Source organism: Sturnira hondurensis, unplaced genomic scaffold (genome assembly GCF_014824575.4).
Source record: "Sturnira hondurensis isolate 20B ecotype Veracruz unplaced genomic scaffold, ASM1482457v3 Scaffold0017436, whole genome shotgun sequence".
Taxonomy (NCBI): Eukaryota; Metazoa; Chordata; class Mammalia; order Chiroptera; family Phyllostomidae; genus Sturnira; species Sturnira hondurensis.
Genome location: NW_028090067.1, coordinates 15,916,640 through 15,925,766, shown reverse-complemented (window position 1 = coordinate 15,925,766; position 9,127 = coordinate 15,916,640).

The following is a 9,127-nucleotide window of genomic DNA, read 5'->3' as shown; positions in this document are numbered from 1 at the left end:
ACCAGAAGTTACTCTCTCTCAGAAAAACTGGCCTCACCCAATCTCTGTGGAGAAGGGAAATGCCACCCCTCACTCCTGCTGTGCCCCCTCTGGAGTCAGGAGAGAAAGAATTGACCATTGTCACAAACGTGTCAAGTGACTCAAGGTGGGGAGGAAGCAAATGGTCTCTTAACAGAATAGAGCAAAACAATTCATTTAAAAAAGATGATAATAAAATAAAGCCAAAGTTCTGAAAACTGGAGGATATGAATCTCCCCTGGAAGCTAACTTTTAAACGTTTAATCTGTATTATATCTTTAATGTCGTATTTGAGACATAGAACAAATATGGGTAACAGATATGTGAGCTACAAGTATAACAAGCAGTTGTGAACACACTGCTCAACCCTGCTAAACACGTTACCAATCATTTGTCTGTGTCTTCCTCCCAGTGTGCGCCCTCTCTCCCTCCCTCCTTGTCTCCCTCCTTCCCTCCCTCTCTCCCAGAAGTACCACTACCCTGAATTTTGTCTTTGCTATTTTTTTTCATCGTGTAAACCCTGAGAAAGAAGACACTTACTAATGGCTCCTGGTGGCTAATTGGGCTCAAATTTTTAAAAGCAGAGCCTAGCAGCCATTTCTACGCAGGGGCCCCTCACGCAAACTGCACTGCAGGGAGAAGCCTGCACTAACCTGCCTGCCTGCTCTGGGTTTCTGCCATCTGAGCCAGACTCTACAAAGGACCTGGGATCCTGTTTCAACCAATAGGACTGAGGCTGTCCCCATTCAACAACTCCAACAACCATAGCGGCTCTATTCTGACCAATGAAAACAGTGCCTTTTGAACCAACCAAACTGAGAGGATTTGGGGTTCTCGTTTGCATGAGGGAAGACCAATCGGGCATCAGGGATGGGGACTTCTGTCCGTGTAAGCCAGCTCCACTCTGGCTTTGAGAGTGGATCCGGGACACGGCGAAGATGTCTTGGCAGAGCAGAGCAGACTGGCGTGGAGCAGACCGCCCAGGAGCAGAGCAGGGCTGTCTACCAGGAGAGAGCCCTGGCCCCAGGGCTGCCTCACAGCCGGGCTGTATCACGATCAAGCTGTTTCACACTGAAATTTCTTCACCACACCTCAAATCGGGGATTCCCGTTGCACTGGTGCCAACCACCACCAATGGGCAGTAGTTCCTGAACTTTGTAAGAATAGAACCACACCTTCCAAGACTTGCTTTTTCCATTCCACTGTGTTTCTAAAAGTCCTTCATGTCCTCATGTGCGTTGCAGCATTGTGTTACAATCCATAGATGAACCTACTGTTTTCTGGTTGTTCGTATTTGGGGGGGGCGCTGTTTGAAAGAGAGCTGCCATGAGTATTCCTGCTTGTGTCTCAAGAGCTCGTTGTGGGGTCATAAAATACAAGAATGGTCAACTTCACACAGTGATGGCAAGTGATTTTCCAAAGAGATTGAGTCAATTTACCTTCTTCTTATTATTACGGAACATCTTTTCCTATGTTTATTGCCCATTTATTTTTCCTCTTCAGTGGAAGACTTATTCGTCTCCTTTGCTCATTCTGATATACTTGTCTGTGTTTTTTGTATGATGTGAGGGAATTTTTGATATATTCTGTACACTAGCCTTTGTCAGTTACATATCTTGCAACTATATTCTAGTTTTTGGCTTATCTTTCCCTTATATCTTTTCATGAACAGAACTTCCTATGTTTAATGTAGTCACATTGATTAATTATTTGTTGATTTTGTTTTGTTTAAGAAATCCTTCCCTACCCCGAGATTAGGTAGCTAGTAGCCTATATGCCTTCTCAAAGTATTGCTTTTCCTCTTCCTGACTTAAGCCATCTAAAATGGCCTTTTGGAATGGTTTGAGTCAGGGATCAGTCGTTTGCCTGGGTTCCCTACGGCAGAGCAGTTTGCCCAGGCGCCATTCTTTGACTTTGTTCTCTGTCCCCACGGCTCCGCCAAGTGACCTACGCCCGCTACGTCGGACACAGTGAGCATCAGCCACGTGTGGTCCTTCTGGGTGCTCTGCTCTGCTCGGCTGCGGAGGTCCCAGTCCCCGTGGCGGCAGCTCGCTGCTGGCGTGTCTGTTGCTCTATAGTCTTCATACTTTCCAGAGAGTACGTTTAAATATTTAATTAATGTTATTCTATGATAGTTTTATTTTTAAATTAAATGGACTGGGGTGACATTGGTTAACAGGATTATATAGGTTTCAAGTCTAAACTGTGTGACACATGATCTGTGTATTGCCCACTGCCCAGAATCGCGTCTTCCTCAGTCACCATGTACCTGCCCCCTCCTCCCTCTTCCCATCGCTCTGTAGTGAGTCTTGCTGCCTGGAGGGTGTCCCTGTCACCTTCGTCTTCTTCTTCAGGACTGTGTTGGCGATTCCAGGTGCTTAACTCTTCTGTAAAAATTTTAGAATAAGTTTATGAAACGCTAAACAAACCAACAAAACCAAAAATACATATATTGCATTTTTTCCTAATTGCATTAAACCCACGGGTATCTGTGGGTCCATGGGGCAAACTGACATCTTTATATATTAGCTTTCTATCCGTGAATGTGGGTTCTCTTTCTATTTATTTTGGTATTCCTAAATATTTCAGTTGAATTTCACAATTTTATACACACTGGTCTTGCGTGCCTTTCGTTAGATTTAGGTACCTTGAAGATTTTACTGAAGTTTTAACATTCCCTTTCAAATTGTTTATTGCTGGAGTATAGAAAGGCAATCAACTTCTAGTATCATTATAATGTCACGTAGTTAAACTTTATTAACTAGCTAAACTCTTATCACATCTAATAATTGTATTGGGTTATCTCTGTAGATAATTGTGTCAAGTGTGAATAATGACAGATATACTTTTGCCCTCCAATCCTTACACGTTCACTTCTTTCTCATACCTCACTGACCTCGCCAGAACCTCCGGCGTCTAAGCGGTGGCTAACAACGGGCATTCTGGCCTTCTTCCTGCTCGTTAAAGCAACTGCTGTGAACACTCTGCTATCTTCTTATCAAGGATGAAGTTGGCTGCAGGTTTTCTTGAAGACAGTCTTTACCCATTTGAGGAAGTCTCTGTATGCCCAGTGCACACTGAGTTGCGCGTGTGCGTGCGTGTACGTGCGATTTCATTATGATTGGATTTCTAGTTGTCTCCATTTTCTTTCCCCCCCATCTGTTGGAGTGACCACACGGTTCTTCTCCTTTAACGTCTTACGCAGTGGAGGGTATTTGTAGATGTTCAGATGCTAAACCTCCTTCGGATGCCAGGTTTAAACTCGGTGTAGGCATTTGGGTTTCTTCCATGACCCCAGCCCCCTGGTCCTTTGCTGGATTTAGTTTGCTAAAATGTTTGTCTATGCTCATATATGTGATTGGCTTATACTTTTTACTACATGTACTATGTTTGGGCGTCAGGATTATTCTGTCTGCATAGGAGAGTTGGGAAGCATTTTGCCCTTTATATTCTGGAAAGTTTTTCCATCACATTAGCATTCTCTGTCCCTTGAATGCTTGATAGAATCTGGCAATTAACCTCTATATGCTGGGTGAGGCCCAATGCTTCTGCTTCAGTTTATTTATCTGTTAAAAGAAAATTCCGATTCTAGTTCTCTTGATTTGTTTTTACCAAGTTATACTATTCTGAGTATTTGTTTTGTCTAAAATTTAAAATATAAGATGGACAGCTTTTCATAGATTTCTCTTAATTTCTTTTAAATCTCTGTTTTCTCTGTAATTATGCTTTTTTTCATTTCTAATACGTTTTTCCCCCCTTTTTTAAATCTTCCACAGTCTTGCCAGAGTCCTTCCAAAGAACCGATTTTGGGCTTTATTCACCCGTTTCTATTGCCTTTGTTGTTGACATTGAGTTCTGTGTTTATCTTTATTATTACTTCCTCTTAGTCTCCTGGACCTAATTGTACTGTTGTCTTTTTTAAACTTTTCTACTGGAAGCTTACACTGTTCATTTCCAGCTACTTTTCTTTTTATGCACCTGTATCTTGTTATATTTTACAATGCAAAGTGTCTTTATAATCCTCACCAATGCAGAAATTTAAGAACACACTCCTAAGAAACTGGGAGCTCAAAGAAGGCAATTATAATTGAATTTAAGGACCACCTATGGTAGAACGACGATGGGCCATATCAAAACTTGTGGGATATGGCAAAGTCACATTTTTAAAAATTAGAGCCATTTGGGGTGCATTGGGCCACGGAGCCAGCAGGCAGAGAAAGAAGTCCCCGTACTGACTAGGGGTGACAGGGTGGGGGGTGACATCAGTCATTGCTATACAGGGAGGCAGTGTCTGGAGCTACAGTGATTCACGTGGGTGCCTCTTACCCACTAGTGTTTTCTTCCCCACTAGTCCCAGTGGATGGAACACTGAGGCAACCCAGCAAAGAGCAGACTTCTAGAAACTCAGACCCTGTAAGAATGAACTCTTGAGCCAGCCCACCAAATAAAGGCCCCTGTTTGACCAACACGCGGGCAGAGAGCCAGGGAGCGTGCCATGGGCGGTGAGAGGAGGGAGCTTGGACTGCCAGTTTAAGACCTGAGACCAGCTGGGGATGCGGGAACTGCAGCGGCCAGGGGGTGTTATTTAAACCACCGCCCCTGCCACTGCCTTGTCTAAAAACACCAGGGACGGCTCACACTGAGGTCTCCGGTGAGAGCACGGGTTGGCATTGCCCTGCGGTGTCGCTGTAGCCGATGAGTCTTTCTGTGTTCGCTGCCCAGAGAGTGTGGGACTTTTGCTTGGATACAGGACAAGAGTAGGTGGTGAGGGACCAAATGGGTGGATTGTGCCAGCTGTCTTCCCTTGGCCATCCCCACCTAGCCTACCCTCCACTCCACCCTGCTCTGCGCCCTAGGAAGCCAACCTGGGTGAATTATAACAGCCTAGTCCTCTGGCTTCCGGTTACGTCTGGCCATGGGGAAACCTTCCTTCAGAGATCGGAGGGAGGAAGGGGGAAGAGGGCGGGATATGTATTTCTCTGGTTCTCTTCTTGCAGCTACTTTGGGTCAACTAGGCTCCCCAACCTGAGACCACTGGTGGCCTCCAGGTGGCCTTCTCTGCACAACTCCCCCTTCCACGTCTTTGCTTTATTCCCATGGACCCAGGACGGCGAAAGGTCCACAGTCCCATCTCTGGAAACTGGACTACACGTTGCTGTTTCCTACACACCACCTCTCTCCCTGTACGTAGCTCCTTTATTAAACCCTCCTTGAATTACCCTAATTTGAGGAGGCTGCGGTTTTCCTATTAGATGTTTGGTTACAGGTCAGGAGCAGGGTTCTCAATTGAAAAGGCAGCAGCGTTGCAATTGATTCTTTGTTTAATGAGTTCATCCTGGGATGTATCCTATTAATTTAGGTTTCTACCTAAAAAGGCTACTCCTGATTAGGTAATTTTACCTAATTAGGTCAAATTAGGTAATTTTACCATTACCTTCTACTCACTATGAACTGCGAATTGTTAACTGATCATGAATTGTCACCGTATTACCAGCGAGACTTTCCATCTGCATTCACGTCCTCACTGGTGTCTGGATTGCCAGGCAGCTGTTCCCTGCATTCCCACCACTTCGGCAAGTTCCCCGTCACGCAAGGAAGGAGTGGTGGGTGAACCTCAGAGTTCAGCATTTTCCTGCCACGGGCCTCTCTAACTTATTCACACTTTTGGCTGATAAATGTTTTCTGCACCAATGAAGTTTTATATCATCATCTTTTTGTTTGTCACAAAAAAAGTCTTCCAATTTCTGTGGGCAGGTTCATTTTCCAAACATTCTCGCAGACGCAGTCTATGCCAGCCCTTTGCGAAGGTTGATTTATCAGCATCATTCCAAACACTGGCAACTGTATAAATGGCATTCTTAAGACCGCGCTCTTCCGGGAAGTCGTGAAATTGTAGCAAGCACACAGTCTGAAATAAGTGTTTATCTTCGCTCTCCAATTCTTTGTTCAGGGTGGGACACCCATACCCCACAGGGGAGAAATAAAAGCCGAAACACTGCTTTTCTCAAGTTCAGGAAGGAGGTGTACGCAGCAGTTTTCGGGGAATGACGATAGCATCTTACGACGGGTGTTTTCCAGCTCAGACTGCCAACACTGCGTTGGCGCCGGTGATTCAAAGTGGCTGCTAATTGGTCAGAGAGCCTTTCTCTGCTTACTCCTGCCTCTCCTTAGTGTGACAGCGGGCAGTAAATCACAGCAAGCGCTCTTCGAAGATGGCGAACGTGGGCCCGTTACAGGCAGCTCCGAGGGTGTCCTGTGGGTGCCCACGGCACCCGGCACTGAGAACCCAGCTGCCCTGCAGAGCAGGCACGTTCCCGAGGTCCACTGATTGTGTCCAGGCTGCCGTCAGGAAACAGAGCAAACCCACGGCCGTGGTTTGCAGCAGCTTCAGGATCAGTAAAATCATTCTCACCTCCGATGTTGGATTTTCTCACTTCGGTTAAACACAAAGTCAAAAAACATTCCCTAAAAGCAACAAAATATAAAAGAACCTCAGTGGCAAGCGTGGCTGGTAAGCATAACTACTCAGTTTAGGGCCAAAAATTGCCACTATTCACACAAAAATAGACTGTGAGTCTCACAGGCTGCCTTCCAAGCTGTCTTTTGCTTAGTAGTCACCAGAAATACATTTTCTACACCTTTACTTTCAGTGTGTCCATGTCTTCACATTCTGTGTCCCCCATGTGTGTGACCCTTACAGGGATTTGTGTTTTTTTTTATCCAATCTGACAATCTTTCAGTCGGTGCTTTGAGTCCACATATGTTCACAGTATCAAAATTATTGACATATTTGTACTCTGATATATTTGTACCAACTAGCCTTTCAAGTCCTTCTTTTTTCCTCTCACCTCTTTTTAATGGATTTCTCTTTTTCTTATCATTTCTGATCTAAATACTAAGAAATGCATATGTTCTGTTTCTATTCTTTGAATTATTTTCATTGAAATTTTACCACACACATTTTATTTGGCAGTCTAATAGTTAACAGCTTTTTAAACTCTGCTAATGAGTAACATAAGCACCTTAGAATATTCTAATTCTCCTTGCCCAATGCCATTATTATTATTATTATTATTATTATTTTCATCATCACCCAGCATTCTAGTTCTGCCTTTTTTTTAACCTGACAAATTAGACGCTATGATTACTTTGTACTGAGACTGTTTGCTTGAATCTACATGCATGAGGATGAGAGAAGCAGGATCGCTGAGAAAGGTACAAGAGATTTGCTTTGAGGGTTCAATCTTCCTCCACCATGGGGGCTGGTTAAACCATTTACGTGATGTCATTGCGTCTGTGTGAGGTCTGCCAGCCAGACAGGCAAAAATGGTAGGGGCACGGGAAGTGAGAGAAGCAAAGACACACTGTCACCTACAGGCATGACTGGGAACCGCAGACAGACTGTACCAGGTCAGTCTCTCACCGCCTCCCAGACTCCAGGGAGGGTGGCCTGCGGAAGAAACAGGTGCCCTTTGCCACGGAGGCAAACACACACCCGGCCCAAGAGAAGGAGAATCCACAGGAGCCGAAGCCTGACTTCAAGGAGGTCACTGAGAAGTCCGCCCCTCACTCGAAGTGTCCCTCTTTGCGGGTGGTCCGAAGACCTTCTCTTTCGACTTGCGTGTTCTGAAGTTTCAGAATGTAAACCAGCAGCCAAGCAACAATGGCCGCGAGTTGAAACAGAACCTGAACTAAAAAGAAGTTGCCTGCTGCCTCGCATTGGCCTTCTGGATCTGTTACTAAATGTCTCCGATCACCTGCGCTAATCTGGATCCGCCTAGGGAAGGGGATTCTTGGAAATCTAGTCTCAGCCAGGCTAAGTCAAGAGACTCCAAACCCACCAATTCAAATCCACAATACGAAGAAGTCACCATTGTCTCTGCTTATCATTTGTTCTTGTGTCTGACTATTTGTTCTTCAAGGAGGACTCACATTCCTTCTTCTTGAAGAAAGTGCTTTAAAGATGCTTCTAGTTTAGGTACCTTGGTGGCAAGTTCTCAGTTTTTATCTGTACTTGTCTTGGTTTCATCCTCACTAATGAAACATGATTTTACTGAGTATGTCATTCTTTTTTAAAACGATTCTATTTATTATTAGAAAGAGGGGAAGTGAGAGAGAAAGAGAGGGAGAGGAACATCAATGTGTGGTTGCCTCTCATGCGCCCCCTAATGGGCACCTGGGTTACAACCCCAGCATGTGCCCTGACTGAGGATTGAACCAGCGACCCTTTGGTACATAAGCAGCATTAAATCCACTGAGCCACACCAGCCAGGGCATGAGTTTTATATTTATGGATTGAAAGTTATTTTGGTGCAAATATTTGAAGCTATAACTACATTGACTTTGGCTTCCATTGATGCTGTTGGTAAGTCTGGTTACCATTCTAATTGTTTTTATTTTGTAATGATCTCAACTTTTTCTGATTGTTTTTGAGATCTTCTCTTTGGCTTTGGTGTTTTGTAGTTTCAAAGTGTTGTAGCCAGTTGTTCACCAGTTTTTATTTGTCCTGCCTGCCCGGGCTTGCTTCTTGTATCCATAGATTTTGGTTTTTCATTACTTTCAAAATATCACATCTGACATTAGTTACATATTGCTTCTTCTTCATTCTCTATATTTTCTCTTTCTGAGACTCTGATTTTTTTAAATTTTAATTTAATTTATTTATTTATTTATCTTTTAGAGGGGAAGGGAAGGAGAGGAGAGAAACATCAATGTATGGCTGCCTCCCATGAGTCCCCCGCTGGGAACTGGCCCGCAACCCAGGCATGTGCCCTGACTGGGAATCGAACCGTGATCGTGTGGTTCACAGGCCTGCACTCAACCGCTGAGCTACAGCAGCCAGGGCTTGAGACTCTGATATTAAAAGAACTCTCATTATGTTGTTCATAACTCAACCTCATTTTTATATTCTCTGACTATGTGTCTCTCTGAGTTATATTGTGGGTAAGTTATTTGGTTTTATCTTCCAATTCACCAGTTTTTTCTTCACCTGTGTGCAATATACTATCTGACTCATCCACTGAGTTTTCTGTTTCAACAGATTTATACACACACACACTCCTATACCCAGGTATATGTATCAGTGTACATGTACACATTTGTATGTTCA